The 17,924-nt window shown below is 44.5% G+C and overlaps 1 long non-coding RNA gene across 1 annotated transcript; it reads left to right on the plus strand.

Annotated features, from left to right (window-relative positions):
• The first annotated feature begins 567 nt into the window (after positions 1 to 567).
• On the plus strand, positions 568 to 17,640 carry LOC113950969. The gene is made up of 3 exons (XR_003528953.1): positions 568 to 577; positions 3,874 to 3,880; positions 17,542 to 17,640. It is a non-coding gene; the product is annotated as an uncharacterized LOC113950969 (long non-coding RNA).
• Positions 17,641 to 17,924: the final 284 nt, after the last annotated feature.

Genomic DNA, 17,924 nt, shown 5'->3' on the forward strand with positions numbered 1-17,924 from the left:
AAGTGGTTTGTCTGTGAGCACACAGGGAGATTGGGGCTAATGGAATGAAACCCTGATTTTTCAGATCACAGTGAAGTGCCTTAACCACAAAACTATTCTTCCTCTCTGTGGGTCAGCTACTGTGACTTCAGCATTTGGGCTGGGTTTTCAAACATGTTTATCTTCTTCCAAGGATCAAGTTTAATTCTGCTGAGTTTTCCACTTCCATTGAAAATAACACTCGGTTTATCCTTCCGCTCTACAGATAACGTTGCCCAACTTTACCTGCTCCCCACCAAGGAAACACAGGTTGAACCTGTAAGAGGAGGAATGGGGAACTACCACTGCCAGGTCAGTCTCCTTCACTTTTCACCCAAACAGGGAGAAACTATTTTGAGTTTTCTCAGACAGACTTAGCTGAAGTGATGTCATGCAACCTTCAACTCCTTTCCTGCTCTCCCAATTTACCTGCAGCTCCTTCCCATGCTCTTGCTCAGGATCCAAGTGCCTGCTCGCTGCTGTGTATAAAGGCTCATTTAGGAAAAATTTCATCTCTGAAAGGGTGGTCAAGCAATGGAACAGGCTGCTCAGGGAAGTGGTGGAATCACCACCCCTGGAAGTGTTCAAAAGTCATGTGGATGTGGCACTAGGGGACACGGTTTGGTGGTGAACACAGCAGTGCCAGGTTAATGGTTGGACTCAATGAACTTAGAGGGCTTTTCCAACACAAATGATTCTATGATTTCTAAGCACTGCCAGCAATGAGACAACAAGTTGTTTATCAAGCAATAAAACGATCCAGGGCCTTGTTTCTAGTGCCTCTGCCCTAAACATTTTTGTCAAGGCTATGCATATCTGCAGGGGTCTCTTCTCCAACTGTGCCTTGTTTTTTAACAGATACTTTTCAGCTAGCTGACTATTTTTCTAAAACACCCTATAAAGTAGTTTTATCTCCTCCCTTTGCACTGGAGCTGGTGATCCACTCCATTATCAACACCTCCTGCTAAGAACAAGCCTGCCATTAAAATCTCTGTGGATGTAGGAAAGAGGGGCTGATCTCTTGGGTTAATCTGCAGAACTCTCAGTCATTTATCACAACCTTGCTCCCAATCACCAGGATCAGGCAGCAGCAGGACCTACCCTAATCTGCACTGTTCCCCTTCTGCTGCCAGCAGTGCTGCTGTTTCACTGTGTGTGAAGTCCTGAGCATGGGGCTTCTGGTGTGCTGCAGTTGATGGGATCCTCTATTTCTAGGCTGGAACCACTGACGGGGAAAAAGGAGCCAATTCTGTTCACCTCCCTGTCATTTTGTCAACAGACCTGGACGTTTCCTTCTCTTCTTCCTACTCTGATCTCTTCAATGAAACTGAAGATCATTATAGGTAATACCAGTAACACTTTTATCAGGCTTCCTGGAGTGCCCTGCAGGATTTGGCTGCATGTGAGGGACTGAAACACACAGAAATTAGGGATGAGATGTTTCGATCCCACCAAAGGGATTTGGATGCCCGACATTCATTAAAATGAATAATAATCCTTGTCCTGCCTTAAATGGCCAAAGCCCAAATTGCTCCACGAGATGGAAACCATCTTGGTTAATGCATGGACACTTAAGCCCTCAGCATCTGACTTCACTTATATTTTATTTCCAGCAAACTTAGTTGATGATGTCCAATGAAACACTTGTGCACCCACCCGCTCCCTGACAGCTCATCGGGCTGTTGCTTGCCAGCTCTGCTATCAGGGGAAGGTGATGAAGGTACCTAATTTGTTTGCAGGTTGGTGAATGATGTAAAAGGTTCCTCGTCCATCATAATAAAGGCATTCAAAAAGCCCGAGAAAAATGTTCCTTCCTCTCGTCTTGCCTGTGCTATGCAGGGACATTTGAAACAGAGGGAAAGTTCAGCACAGCCACGTACTGAGGGATGCACACAAATCACAGCTGCTGCTAATTGGATCCAGGAATCTAATTGGTCCCTCATGGTTGGCCATGTTACATATTGGGTCATTGCAGCGCTGACGGGGGGTCCGTGGGGGCTGGTCCAGTGGCTGCCATGGCAGCTCAGTGGCAGGGCCATGGCAGGGGGCTGCCCGTGGAGCCAGGGGTACAAAACTGCCCTGAGTATCTTGGGCTGCTTTTGCCTCTCCTGGCCTGCTGAGGGGGCTGAGCCACTCAGAGCATCCACACAGGTCACTCACTAAGCAGAGCAGGCATCCAGGGCCTTGTCCAGCAGAAGGGAGAGATGAAGACATAAAATAACATGTAATAATGTAAAATAACATGTAATGATGTAAAATAACATACAATAATATCAAATAACTCCAGGTGCTTGCTCTAAGGCTAATGCCTCATCCAGAAAGTATCCCTACACCAAAGCATTGAGAAGCACCACTTAAATTGCCAGAAAGAGGATGTTTCCCACACCCCCTTCCTGTCCAAAGTGCATAGCAACCAGCCTGCCTATGCTAAGGACTATTGGTCTTGTTTAACCCTTTTTAGGACCACTGTCATACCATCTACCTCCAGGCATGATGCCAACTAGGAACTCTGGACATGCATCCTCCTAAGTTACATGGAGCAAAGAGCTCTGGCAAAGCATGGAGGAAATACCCAAGGTTTGGTCTCAGGTCCATTTTAGTTCTGGAGAAGTCTCCGAGTCTTCTTTTATTATGCAAATCTCCTCAGCCAATCCTAATTTTAATAAAGTTGATTAATCATTGTACTGCAGACAAGGACAGTTATTCCCTGACTTATGCCATGGCATTTATTGAAGCTGTATCCTTAAATGAATTACTGCAGGGATCATTAAATTTTGACTTAAATTGGACATAGTAAGCTCATTTAAAAAAATAAAAAGCTTAGCAAGTTATATATAAACTAGAGGAAAAATGATTCTCCTCAAGCTGTCTCCCATCTCCTTCCCAAGCAGGAACCTAAAGGGCAGATTTGCAAAGGGAAGTTTTAATTTGCAGGGCAAAATTTCATGAGGGCACTTTGAAGCTGCATTTGTGCAAATCCTAATAGAATTATGGGCTCAAAATTTGGGGCTTTATTCTCATTCAACTCAACAGGTTCCCAGATTTGGGGTTGGCAGTAGAAATACTGCTACCCTGGATAAAGAAGTTGAAAACTACCATCGTCTCCTCGTGTAGAGCCAAAGGGCTTGGTGGGAAGTGGGTGCTGCTCCCATGCCCTGCACTGTGAGAGCTGGGGGTACAGAGATCCAGAGAAGAGGCAGACAATTTTTTTATGGGATTATGTTAAAACAAATATTAAAAAAAAAATCATAATTTGATGGCTTTAGGATTTGAGTACTCATTCACTCAGGGTTTTTAGAGGGAAGATGGAGATGTTGGACATAGATCTTGGTTTTTGCCTGGCAAGCTTTTGAAAACAGTGCAGTATTTGTTGACTTGGTTCCTTGTGAATAAAACTGGCAACATCACTCCTTTGTGCTGAGAATAATCACAGGAACAACCAGGGGCCTTGTGTGGTCATAGACTGGCACAGGTTGTCCAGAGAAGCTGTGGCTGCCCCATCCCTGGCAGCGTCTAAGGCCAGGTTGGACGGGGCTTCGAGCAACCTGGTCTGGTGGAAGGTGTCCCTGCCCATGGCAGGGGGTGGAACGAGATGAGCTTTAAGGTCCCTCCCAACTCAAACTATTCTATGATTCTATGAACATTTATTCCTTAAATAGAAAGGACTTCACCTTTGCCTGTGGAGACAGGTTTACAATAAGACAGAAAGGCCATAAGCAAAAATAAGATGATAAAGCAGGGTTTTTTGATTAGCAGTATTCAGATCCATCTTGACTTCCTGGTTGCACATTCAAGTCACACTTATTCATCCCACTTTTCACATCCCAGTCAGACCATTCTGGGGGAAGGGGTGAGCTCAGAGGTTAAAGGGGTTGCAACTACATGTGCTTCATCAGCCAGCTCCCCATTTTCCATGCCTCTGTGTTTTAATTAAAAATCTTTATTAATTTTTCCCTTTGTGTGCAAATTTCCTTCAGTGTGGGGATCAATAATGGACACATCTCTTGGGAAATGGAGCATTTTGCTAGAGAAAGGAAAGATACCTTTTCTTTAATGGCTCCTATGCAGCAAATTCTAAAGGGCTTCAGTTTACTGCCTCTTCGTGCTGACTTGATTGGTCATGGCAGGATCAAGCTGCTGCTCTAATAGGAGATTTCAAGGCAGCTACTAATATTAAAAAAAAAAAAAAAAAGGAAAATTGTGCTATGCTTCAGATATTTGGTAACATATAAATGCAGAATCAGTACATGCATGCCCTCAAAAAAGATGGAAAATAATCCAAAATTTCCACATCTCCCTGCTTTTTGTTTCTGGCTGAGGGCTCAGCATCCAAGGGGTTCAGTCCTTTCTCCCTAACCCAAAACTGCTTTTTCTGTCAATGGAAATTTCTATTCCATCGCCATCTTGTGGTTTCCTGCAAAAATTGCTGGTGCTGCAGAATCCCTGCCTCGCACCGGTGATGCTTAATTGCATGATGGCACTTATTAAAAGGCAATATCCACTGGACATGAGATACATGGGTAAGAGCAATTAATATTGTGTAGCCAGGCCTGTAACAGTGGAGGTGGGAGGGGAAGATGGGGGAGCTCAATTCCAACGTGAGCAATCAAAGGACTAAGCGCTGCCTTTCCCACCAGGAAGCACAGCCACACTGCTCAGTGTCCTGTGTTACACGGAATTCATCCATGGACTTTGGCTTTGCAAATGCAAAGGTGGCTATGGGATGCACCCTAATACATGAGAAGGACCAGGAGGAAACTCTCCTCCAAATGATGAAAGGCTGTCAATTAGAGTAGAATGTATGGCATGATTATCGTAGAAAGTTTGGGTTGGAAGGGACCCTTAAAGGCCTTTTAGTCCAACCTCTCTCAGAGCCTGTCCCAACCTGACCTTGAATGTTCCCAGGGATGTGGTATCTCATGCCTATGCAATTCTTTTTTTTTTCCCATTGATTTTTACATTTTACTTCTTTGATTAATTGGAGCTGCACTGAAACACTGAAGGGCAAAATCCAGATTTCTGCTTTTTATTATATTGTTATGGTGGCACTGGTACTAGTTTGGGAATGTCACTTCAACCTACCCTTCTGCTTCTCTTTACACGAAGGTGTAGGCTTTGTGAAGACTACAACGATGTTCAGTCCTATGGACATGCCTTGCACCTACAGTTTATAAAAGTCCAGCAAAAACTGTCCTCTCCAATTCATTTCAACGTGTCCTGCCAGTGTTCATCCCCAGGTTAAAAAACCTCCAGGCAGCACTGTGCAAGAGCCCCCTTGTAGCAGAGGGGAAGCAAAGGCTGCAGTTGAAAGGGAGGATCATTGTGGGCTCGGGGTTGTAGTTGCACAGAGGGAAGAGGATGGCGGATGAGTTGCAGAAATTATCATCAGTCTGAAAAAACTCAACTCCAAGCATGCCAGCAGCAGCTCTCCAGCTCAGCCCACTCTGTTGCTCTTGTCAAAATTCCCTTGCTTTGAGTAAGTCTTTGCGAGAGGCTGCATGTGTGCCCCTGCTTTTCCTCAGCAAGGCAAGGAGAGCGGGAATGTTGAAACTCAGCCGGTGGTTAGGAAATTGCCCCCCTCTAATACAAGCCAGACCCATGGAAACCCTCCAGGTTTCAAAATCCCTCATCGGCCCAAGCAGGACTTTGATGACGAAAAGCAGAATAAAAGTGAACAGGAAGAAAGAGAGTTTAAATAAGCCCAAACAAGCAACAGCAGATTTTGAGAAAGCAAAGTGAGCAGCTGTGGGCAAACCCAGCTGTTTTACTGCCCCAGAAAAAGCCCAGAAACCATGAAAAATGCCATGTGGTGGTGAATGGCACGGAAATACCCAGGTCTCTCCATAAGCATGTGATTATGGCATGAGCAGGGGAGGACAATGAGTAAATCTGTGAGCAGTTTTGCCAGTGAAGAGTCCTAGTGAAGCCAGTGTTTTGTTTAGGTCTGGGGCTTTTTGATGGCAGACATACCATTTTCCTGGGAAAAATCCCCCCAAAACATTGGCGGGTGGCCTCCCACTTCACATCTCCAGGGCACATTAGCTCTGCTGCCCCATCTTCATACCTGCTGATGCTCCTTCACACCCCCTGTTTGTAGCTATTTGTAGCAAAACGCTCAGTCCTGTCCCCACTTGTGTCCTCTCACCATATTAAAACACAAACAGGGTTTTCCTTCTCTCCTAGCATGGTGCCTTGGGCTTCATGCTGCTTCCACCCAGCCTAAGGAACATCAGGAACAAAGCACTGCAGAGGTCATTTGGGCAGTGTGCTGACAGGGACATTGCTGTCAGATTTGAGACCTGCTCTTAGGGCAGAAAAAGGCTGTTTCAGGACCTGAAGAGGAAGGAGCAGTAGTTGGCATGTGTAAACTCTGGAGGTAGATAATTTATATAATTATTAGGCATTTTAAAGTATTTGCAAGAGGTGGTTCCCAGCTTGCATTTCACTCCACCATGGAGCAAGTTTAGAAGCAAATGAGGAACTTGTTAACTTGGATCTCACTGAAATGAATGGCTTCCTTTATACCAGTTACCTCTCAGGAATTTTGAGATTTAATTAATCCCTTGCTGGAAATAATGCACAGTATTGCCTTGATCTCTAGGGCAGGATGTCAGTGCTAATGCTCAGCATAAAGAACGAGGTTTGTTAAATGTACAGTTGGAAACATGACCATGACCCCACTGGTCCATCTGCTGACTGGACTCAGCACCGCTGCTGGGGTTGATGAAACATTTGCTGATGGTTTAATTTGGGACTGTATTATTGCACTGAGCTTTGCCACAAGCCACAAGAGTGGTACAGTAGTGTTAGTTCCAGCTTCTCCACCCTCTGTCTCCCTCCTGGCCATGTAGCCAGTCCAGCTCTTGGAGCCACCCAAGGAGGACAAGTCTTTCCAGGCACTGATGGGCAATGGGTCCATATGACCTTCCTTTGTTCAGCCTTGCCAGAAAACCTGCAGAGAAACTTCAGATGCTGGCTCCCACCTCTCAGCACCTCCTTGGGAGGCAGGTGCCCATGTCAAGGTGCTGGAGCTGCTCGGAGAGGAATGAGGTAGCTCTTGCTCAGGAGCATTTGAGCAGAATGGCCAGCACGCTGTGCTCAGCCAGCTTTGCACTGTAAGAGGATCTCCTCTATTTTTAGAGTGATCAACTGTGATGCAGGGGCCCTTGTCTCTTGGGTTGTTCTGGCAGCATTGGATATTCCTGACATAGCCCATCCAATCTCCTGCTGCCAGTCCTTCCTCTCACAATCATGGGAACTTGCTGCCAAGCTGTGCCCCATCTACTCCACTCTTCCATCCCCTCCTGGAAACCATTCTTCTTCCTCACTCTTTGCCCTGGGCTGTATATAAAGGGCTAATCCCAAAGCTAGTGGTGTTAAAGAAAGGGCTCCCATGGACTTCAGGACATTGAAAAGACATTAGCTGCTCACTTCAGGGCAGATTTTTAATAGCTGATTAAATGACCAGAGGGGAACAGCACAGGCTGGGACATTTCAAAGTCTGCAAGTAAGCCTGCATGTGGTTTCTTCCCCCTAGGAAGATGCAAAATGTGAGGGTTTGGGACAGGTTGATGCTCGCCAGCGTTCTTTGACAGGACTTATCTCCATTTGCATTTTCTTAGGTGAGATGTGAAACGCTGGTTGGGTTTTAAACGAAAACTGCAGCAGTTTCAGTGCAGAATATCCAGATATGTGCTCTGGGTTGTCATGTGCAGAATCCGACTGGAGAAGATCAAAGGAAAAGGGTCTATTTTTGGGTTTGCATGTACTAATTACTCTGAACAAATGAGCAATGCATCTGAGAAGTAATCAGTAATCTTTTTTCAGGTTTCCATCTGGTAAAGCTCTTGTAGGTGCTGTAACTTCAGAATAATTTCAAGCCTGTCATTCTCACTGAAGACTCTGAAGTTGGAGTCAACCAGTGAGTGAAAGAACACAAATTTGCTGTTGTGTCACTCATGTCCATTCAGAAAACTACTAAAGCAACATGCCTCAGGGCTGTGAACACCTACACCCAGTAATTCTGGATGTGGTGAGTTTTATAGTTGATGCAGAATCCCCTTTGCAAACCTGTGAAGTTACACCAAGGTGAGAGTTCCTTGTGCCTCTAAATCCTGTTCTGCAAAGATAATAAAATGACACTGTGGGAAATGGGGAGGGTTGTGACGATGAAGGATGCAGGAGCCAGTATTACACTCTGAACTTCACTCTAGTTTGAGTACTACATGAAGGTTGGAGTCTTGCCATATTATATCCAAGGAGTGCATCATTACTCTAGGACTAAAAATCACCACTCCTCAATGATAGATGCACTAGCACAGACTTACAGGCTGGTTCCTTGAGAGGACAGTGGTGATTCTGGGGTGAACTTCCCAGATTTTTGTGAAACTGAGGTTTCACATCATTCGTGACCAAGTTCCACCCACTGAATCATGGTGTCGTGGACCCATGGAAAGGAGCGGGAGCAGAACGGGAGACCTTGGAGTTGTTGGTTTTTAGATGTTGGGTTTTGCAGAGTATTCTGTACATCATTCTGAATTTAGGCTTGTTTTTGTATGAAAGCAATTGGCTGGCAAAATGGCTGTAAGTATTCCTAGTAGAGTTGTGTTGGGGAAAAAAAAATATTCCTTTTTTTCATGGAAAATTTTGACTTTATAACTCAAACCTTGAAAATTTTAGCTGAAAACTGTGGGAGCTTCCACAGTGTGACTTCTTATTTTCCAACAAAAATAAAATAGCGTAGATAGAAATAGAAAGTTTCTGTTTTCAATCAGAAGGAAATTTTCCTTTCCTACCAGTTCAAATAGCTGGTAGCCTCCAGCACGTCCTCTCTGCCAGCCTCCAGCTTTCCTGTTGATCCTGGATCAGTGTTTTCCAGGAGAGAGGAAGTTTTGCAGAGGTAAGAAAGGTCTGAGCATGGACAATGTCACTGGAGTATTTGCAGCCACTTTGAAATGGATATCTTAGACAAAAATTGAGATGAGACACCTGTGGCCATTGAAATGAAAGAAATCTCTTACCAGGCTGTGATCAGCAATAATCTGATTTTCAGTGAGAAGGAGGTTTTTAAGTCAAGAATTATGGAAATATAAACTGGTTAACCCTCTGTTGTTGAAAGATTTGAGCAGCTGGAGGGGTGAGGTGGTGGATGGACTCAGTTGGTTCTGCTCATTGTAGTCACCTCTCAGAGCTGGGTCCCCTTAGCCTGAATGAGTCATTTGCATTTTGGGTTTGAGGTTGGAAGTAGGGACAGTGCAGGGACTGCATCAGAAAAGCTCATTCTGATTTCAGAGCAGAGCTGATGAATTTTGTGGGGATGCTAAAGGCACCTCATGCAGTGGCCTCCCACCTCCCACGACCACCCGTGCATGGTGTCACCATGGGCAAGGCATGTCCAGTGACCTTCGGAGAAAGAATTGCATTTGCAGGGGATAAACTGTTCCCCACATATCCCATCTCTGGCAAAAGCCTAGACTGTTAAATTAAACCCATTTTGCTAAGGGTTTTTAATGCTGCTTGCCCATATGCAGAATTATGTCTTTAAAGATTAAAAAATCCAATATAAACAAAATAAATCTAGGGAGCTGAATGCATGAATCATTATTTTAGTACATATTGTCCATTCTAATCTGCAGTCCAATTGTGAAGTCATTCAAAATGCTGCTTCTCAGTAATTAGCAGGAATCTAACTCAGAGCCAATTTCTGATTAAATGTGCTTAAAATCAATAAAACATCATGAGTGATTAGAGTCACGTGTGATTAGCCCTGTCGAACAAAGCAGAATAAGTTATGGCCTCACTTTAACTTGTCAAAAAACAGAACTGGGGGTGGGAATGAGGAGGAACAGCTGATATTTCTATAAAGGGTTTTTCCAGTTCTCTGCCTTTCTCTTTGCTCCTTTAGAAAAGTGAAAGGATTGATTTGTTGTCTGAAAATTGCAGGCTGAAGGGGAAAGTTTGGGGTGGCTTTGGCTTCTCTCATGGGTTTGTTTAAGGATATGATGGGAATGGCATTTTTAATCCTGTGTCTTAGCTGCAAAGGGTTACCTGCTTCTCCTGGCCTCACTCTTTCTCCAGCTCTGTCCTGACCATTTGTAGGAGCAAATAGGTGTATGATTTTATTTATTTTTGTTTCCTAGAAGAGGCTCAAAGATCTCTTCTCCCTCCCTGTGAAAGGGAGCAACACCATAACTCCCCTGTCAGTAATGAAAATAAAGAGCAACTACTCAAAACCAGGTGTTGATTGAAAAGCATCAGAGGTTAAAGCTGCATGTGAGATGGTTTCTCTCCATCATGCTGCCATGAATCAGGGGGACTCACAGCACTCCCACCCCGGGGTCGCCTGGATACACACCACCATCTATTCGGGGTCCAGCACAAGGTGCTGTTGTTGATGGAAAGCGGCTTTCTGGGCGAGCAGCTTTTGGCAGCATCTTCTCCCATCACAGCAGCTCAGGGCTGGGGTGTGGAGATGTGCCAGCACCCGGCAGGGAGGGAGACGGCTGAGATCTCACATGGGGGCTGCATGGGGTGGGAGATCTTCTCCGAAGCTTGGCAAGGCTCACCAGCAAAGCTTCCCTTGACGTCAGGAGATGGAGAACAACACTCATTTATAGCTTCTTCCCTTACAGCTGTGTGACCACATCCCCACCGGCTGGACCCTCAGAGAAAAATCCATCTGGTTTGCTCAGTGCTGCCTCCAGATCCGGCCCTGACAGTGGTGCTGCTGAGGCTGCTTTCTTCCCATCTCAGTGAGCAGAACAAAAGCCCCACATCCACAATGTGCACATGGTGGTGGGTGCAGAGGGAAGGCTTGGGAAGCGCTGTCCCCAGTGTATTTCTGCTGGCAGACTGTTCAGTTGTATTGTTTCATGGCCTATTTGAGTACATTGAGTACATGTACTATTTCCAGAGTACATCCACGTGCTCATTTCCTGCTCTCAGCAAAGTCCTGGACTTCCACCAGTAAAGCTCAGGAACCTTGGGAAAATCTGATTATTATTATTATTTTTTTTAACATGTGTGTAACCCTGGAATGTTCCCTCCTGCAGAAAGAAGTTATACATGATGTCGTTTGGGTCTGCTCATTCCCAGGAAACTCCTCGTGTGCCTGTCCCATGGGACAAGAGCTTGTGACTCCATGTCATACCTGGGAGATCCAATGAGCTGTAAGGGAAGGCTGTATTTAACTTGGGCAAAAGACCCACAGGCACAGGGAACCTCCTTCTAAGAGGAGTCCTGCTGTGGGCAATCTCACCATCCACAAACGCCATGCTGAGCTTTGGGTTGGTGTTTCTTCCAAAGGAAATGGTCTTGCAAGCTCCGGTTGAAATGAAAATGCAAAGAAAGTTCATTAAATGGTGATCTTGAGTCAAAATTAGCAATAAAGACTTAGCAAGGGTAGGTTGTGCATCATAACTTGATGTTTGGTGGGTCATCACTGCCAACATGGGACAATGTCCCTGGTTCACTCTACAAATTTCCTCTCTTTTATAGGTTTTCTTACTCCTTTTCTTGAAAGCTGCTGGTGTTTCATGGCAAAAATAGTGCAGAAAGAGAGGAGCAGATCCTCAACAGATGTCCATGTCAGTAGCTGGGTTGCCCCCAAATTATAGCAGCTGAGTCCCAGGGTCTGCTGTGCTCTGAGAGATAAATTACCCTGCACTGACCTCCTGGATCCAACCTCAACGTGGGACCATCTGTGCTCATCTCTGGTGCCACGGCATGTGTGGGGAGATCTGCTGCTCAAGGTGGTCAGAGTCAGGACCATCCAACACAGGGTAATGAGAAAAACCCAGGGCTGAATGTGGGAATTACATAAATGAGCTAATTATTCCTCTCCCTGTGCCCCCTGTGCATAGTTTGGTGTCTGAGCTGGGGCTTTTTGCTTTTCTCCAAAGCAGCTGGAGATGGGATGTTGAACATGGTGTGTTATTGCTCCTTATGGTATTAAAGAAAAACATCTAAAGTGCTGGTTGGCATGTTTTGATTGTATGTGAGGGTAAAATGAGTGCCAGATTTGGAGCAGGGAAGACGTTTTCCTACAGATCAGATTAGCAGGAGCAGTTGGGGGAGTGAAGCAGGGAAGCGAGGAGCTGGGGAGTGGGGGGGAGCACTGGAGAGAATCTCTCTCTTGGAGTTAATTTGGCATTTTCACTGAACAACTTCCCACTACAGAAGACCAGAGCCCTTGGTGGTTCCTTTTCTCTCTTCCTTTGGTGTTACTATTTGTGGCTTTATTTATTTGTGCTAAAAGCCTTAAGCTCGTTATGGCATTTTTGCTAAGTGTTTTTGTGGCTTGTGTTGAGTGAGTGTATGCAGAGCAGTGTTCCCTGGACTTTTGGATTAATGTTTGTCATATGATTGCCTGTGATTTCATGACCTCTGTGGCTGAAGTGAGCCCTGTGGGTTTTTTTATGTATGTGCAATTTAGCTTTTAATTAAGGCCTTGTTATCCAGGGAGTTGCAGCTCGGTTGGCTTGCATGCCCCAGGGTTCTCCCGGCTTGATACTGGAGTAAGGTAGCCCATATTTGGAAATATTCAGCTTGTTTCTCTCGTTTCAGTTTTCCAAGCTGTTTGAATTAATCTTCAGTCTCCTTTTCCAATGTTTACTGAAGAACAGCAGTTTTTTTTAACACTCCCTTGTATCACACAGTGCGATCAGCCCAGCTCAGACAATGCACATTCATGCTGGTGTCTGTTGCTCATTTAGCAGTCTACAAACTACTAATGAAGAGCAGACGCATTGGGGAAGATCCTCCCTCCACGGATGAACCCTGGATCGGGATGCACTGAGGAGCCGTGTCGTGCAGTTCACAGAAGCCAGTTGCAGGCATCACAGGGAGAGTAGTTTTACTTCTATTTGTCTTCCTATTTACTCCTTTTTTAATTTGCTAAATGGCTCATCAAGGTCCCTGCATTTAGCTCTAAAATACATGTAATCCATGGACATAAGGTCTGCCTTATTTCAGAAAAGAGAGTGGTTTCTGTTGGTGTGGTTTTTGGGTGCTCAGGTTGTGTCATGTGCAAAGGATCCATTTCCAGAGTTGACTTCCTTTTCATGCATTCTCCCTCTCAGTTGTCTCTAGGATACCCAAAGAATTTAGGAGCTTTGACAGACACCTGGCTGCAGATTAACTCCAGATGACCAGAGCAGATAGGTACCAGACCTTCATCCTGCTCCTTTCCCTCTTCCTTCTGCTGCTCCCTAAAACAGGAATTTACTTGACAACAAGTTCCCAAGATGCCACTGCACTCAGCTGTCTTACTAGACAACTATTAGCAGGTTTTCATACGTCTGTTTGGGAGTCATTTAGCATAAGGGCAACTCAAGCTGAATTTTATGCCATCTCTATGAAGAAGTAATAGAGGTGCTTCAAACATCCAAATTTCAGTATCAAGCCAAATTAGGTAAACCAGAAGGTGTTGAGATGTTTGTAGCCAATGTTTTTATTGATAAAATGCACATTTGTAAAACCAGGATCCATATCTGAGCTCAGATTTGGTGCATTTTACAATTCCCTTGTATGTTAGGTGGGCTCCAGCACCTCCATCCTGGTCCAGTTTTAATGGTTTAAGTGTCTTGTTCTTAGAGTGCACTTCTCACTGACACGTGTTTTAAAGATGTTGATTTATGCCTCTTGTTTTCCTAAGCTTTGGTGAGATGTTGACCTGGGTGCTACACTAATCTAATAATCTTTAGAAACAATTCTGGGGTGTTTAATATTCTCACAGTGGCAAAACTCTGAGTTGTCAGTTGTGATCATTACACTGGAGCACGGTCAAGATGCAAAGTTTGGCCAGGACCCTGTGGCCATCTGGTTGCAGGGAAACCAGCTGCCTCTTGAGCTAAAAATGCCCTTCATCCATCATGATAAATCTCCTTTTCTACCAAAACACCTTCATTCTGTAGCCTGTCTGCCTGTACATAAACGGCCATACTCTTCAAATAAGGTCATTGATGGCATTTTAGGTTTCATGTGGCCTCTTGGAGAAAACTCAGACCAGATACGCTGGCAATAAGCTGAGGTGGATTTGCCAGACCTTGCAGAAATCCAGGACCAGGTACATGAACCTTGATGGCATCACCTGGGAAGGCAGGTGCCTGTCAATCATTTGAGCCAAGGGGTGAAGAAAGGCACTTGTGAAGAGATAGGATTCTCCCAAAGGAAAGGCACATTCAGAGCACTTTTAAAATTTATTCTTATGATACAGGATAGGAGCCATGTCTCTTGACATTGACTTCTCCATCGGTTGTTACTTGAGCAAAAGACATGCTTGGGATGCAGGAATTACCCCCGCTAAGTTCAGATGCCTCAAGTGGCTCAGATAAACCATGATTAACTCACTCATTTCTCTCCATCGATGCTAAAGGGAATCTAAACCACTAGCTCCAATGCAGACATCAACCCTGGAGGCATCTAACATCTGTGGAGATGTGAATCTCAGCTGGGTTGCCTCTGCCTCTAAGCTCGAATATGAGAAAAGGGAAGCCAGGCTGAAATCAAAGGCAGTTAGAGACATAAAACAGATGCAAAATGTCAAGAAAGATAAGAGCCAAGAGATGGCCTATAGTCCTGGGAAGCCATGGGCACCTATCTGAAAATGAAGTAGCAAAACAAGAAAGCAGCAAAGAAAAAGGCAGGGTTGGACCAGTGCAGTAAGATAAAAATTTCCTTTCAACACTGAAAGTAACAGTTTCTGAAATCCACCTTCTCTGTCCCTCCCAAAATGTAAATGCTCGTAGTTACCCCAATGAAAATCTGGAGCAGTTTTGTGGTAGTAAGTAGCAGATTCTTGGCTACTGGAGCCTCAGTGTGGCAGATGGGTTTTCTGGAAAATGCCACTTGCGCAGCCCAGCTGGTAACCACAGCTGAGATCTCCCTGTCGGAGATCTTAGAAGTCAGCGGCTGCATCGGCTTTGATTTCTTTGCAAACAGCGGCTGGGCTGCTGGAAATTGCACCCAGGTGTGAGGTGGAGAGGTCAGACTTGGCCAGCGGTTCCCTGGGTGATAACTGACCCACTTCAGGCAATTCAGGCAATTAATTCCCCATGTTTAACACAAGAATCATCTGCATTAACTGTGATATTGCTGCAATCTTTGGCAAATAATTTTTGCCTTTTTAGGTGATTTATTAAAAATCTTTCCTCCCCTGGCTTTGGACGATATTTAGGCCCATTTTGGCTGAGTGTTGGGCACCTCTTTCTGGCACTGCCCAAGGCCCTTTGCTTTGGAAAGGCTGATCTGCCACCAGCCTGCTGTTAAACTAAGCCAGAAGCAGGCATTTTCCACTCCCCAACAGGAGAGGTTGGCATTTAAAAACAGTCCCCTTCTGAATCACACAAGAAACTTGGAATATTAAACAATTTTATTGAATAAAAGGATAGTGGGATTGTTTTGTCTCACATGTGGCAATAGGAAAAGCAGTCAACAATTTCCCTCAAAAGTAAACAACGCAGCACAGGGGACCTCTGCTGGGGCTGTTGTTGTGATCTTCGTGCTCCCAAAAAATTTGGAAGCTATATTATTTCCACATGGAGGGGGAGAAAACATGTGGCATGTCTGACCAGTTGCACTTGCTTCCGACTCCGACACATCAGCTGGGTTTTGACTTTGTCTCTGCTGAGAGTTCAGTATTGTCTGTATTTTAATTTTTTTCTTTCACCAGGTCTCCCTGTACCCAACAATAAATGGAGGGACCTCCAAAGTGTTTTCAGTGTCACCTGCAAACTGGCTTTTGTATTTTAACTTTCTTGAGATCTAGAAAGCACAGCTTTCCTTGTACCATCAGATCTGACTGCTATTTAACCCTCCTTTTCCAATAGTTTCTGTGTCCTCAAACTTTGTCTCTAAAACTTACTTTTTTGTTCCCATGCCATATGCACACCCACCTGGATGTGTTATGTGCTATGTTATGTTTTATGCTGTGCTAAGTGCTACGCACACACACCTAACCATGATGTGTTATGAGTAGAGATAGCTGTGGATTTTCCATCCTGTCATCTTCCAACAGAAAAAGTACATTCAAAACACCATGTTTTGCTGTTGCAAAATAGAAATCCTTTTGCCCCTGGATGTACAGCCCCCAAATAAAGCCGGCACTGTGAAGATTGAAATTAAATATTTTATTTGAGGATAGATTGACTGTAACTAGAGTATTTATAATGTTTCAGCTAATTGTTTTCTTTTTCATCATTTCAGCCAAGTGTTGAACTGCCTTTGCCAGTGGTGAAACCATAGAATGTGAGAGCCCTGGTTCAGTCCTGAACCTTCTCATGGAGGATGACTTCATCCTTCACCTGGTGTGCAGTGGTCACAGCACTCTTACAAGTAATGGGAAGTGGTATTTGGCTGAGGCCACAGACCTATGGAAAAGGAAAAAAGTCCTGATTTCAAGGCTGAGATTTGATGTTTTACATCATTGCTGCCAGAGAAAAAGGCAGGAGCTGGGCTGCTCATGAAGGTTTGGGTCCATGAGATATTTCCCATTGCCTGTGGGAGCACTGGAGGAGGTCTTTGGTTTGCCAAAATAGACTTTTTGAGTGTTTTTATGGAAAGGGGAGGTTGTAGTGTCCTTCCTATTTTCGTTTCTGCTTTAGGAGAGACCAGAGAAAGTCTCTGCAGTGACTTTGATGCCGATGGAGCAGGGTCAGTGGAAGGGATGGAGTCAAGCTGTTGATGAAGAAGTTGGTTGATGTGTGGATGCTCTCTATATTGATCTCTACAAACAAGCAAGGGAAGTACTTGTTCTTTTAAAATAGAATTATAGAAATCATTGTTATCCAGTCAGCAACTGGATGGAGGTGGACAGCACTGGTGATTCTGCTTCACTTTCAGAGCCCTAAAATACTTTTCAACACAGAGTGATCCTGCTGCTACCTGTAGGAGCTCACAGTCATCTTCTGATCAGTTCTCTCCTCGTCTCCCTAACAATGATTAGTGGTGTGTCCTTTCTGTTGTACTTCTCAATTACTCCTTTGTGGCAGCCCAGAAAAACAGGTGATTCCTGCTCACAGGTCTCCAAGTACAAAATCCTGTGGCCAGGAGGGAGAAAAAGAGAAGTAACTCCAGCTATACTTTAGTGAGACTGATGAGAGGGACAGCAGAAGACAACAGTGCAGAAAGCCTCAGTGAATACTCCATTTGCACTCAAATAACAAGTTAAATACAACCACCAGGCAGGAGGGTTGCTTAGTAAGTACTGGGAATTAGATCTATCCAATGAAGGGAAACAGTTTTAAACCTGTTTTTACTGAAGTTGTATTTTCCAAGACAAGTCACCCTATGGACTTCACTGGAGAGGTTCTTTTAAGCTTAAGGTTCTTTTAAGCTTAAGTCATAGATCTGTGGGTAAAGCATAGTCCTGAAAGTCAAGAAATATGTTCTCCTTCCAGCTCCATGGGGATTTTGCTGCATAACCACGAACAAGTAAATTCACATACCTTGTTTGTGCATTCAATCTGCCTTTAACCCATCTTAATCTTTCATCTGGCTTCAAAGTCCTCTGGACCAGCCAGTGAGCAGCAAACCTGCCAGAGTTCAAGAAGCACTTGGACAATGCCCTAAGGCACATGGTGTGATTTTTTGGGGCTGTCTTGTGCAGGGCTAGGAGCTGGAGTCAATGATTACTGTAGACCCCTTCCAACTCAAGATATTCTATGATTCTAACCTGTGCCAGCCAAGGTGTGAGGGTTAAAGCTCATCCTCTCCACAATGAACACAGATTGAATGGCAATACACTGTCAGAGATTATTAAAGTCCTTTCTCACACTCCATTTTATGGGTTTTACATGCTGTTCACTAACCAAAGCAAGAGTTATTTAGATTATTTAATTCTCACAAAGGAGATTAGTTGATTGTTTTGGGGGTGTGTAACATTCAGATAATATAGAAATGCCAAAACT

The sequence above is a fragment of the Corapipo altera genome, unplaced genomic scaffold (assembly GCF_003945725.1).
Source record: "Corapipo altera isolate COAL_440 unplaced genomic scaffold, ASM394572v1 57, whole genome shotgun sequence".
NCBI classification, from domain to species: Eukaryota; Metazoa; Chordata; class Aves; order Passeriformes; family Pipridae; genus Corapipo; species Corapipo altera.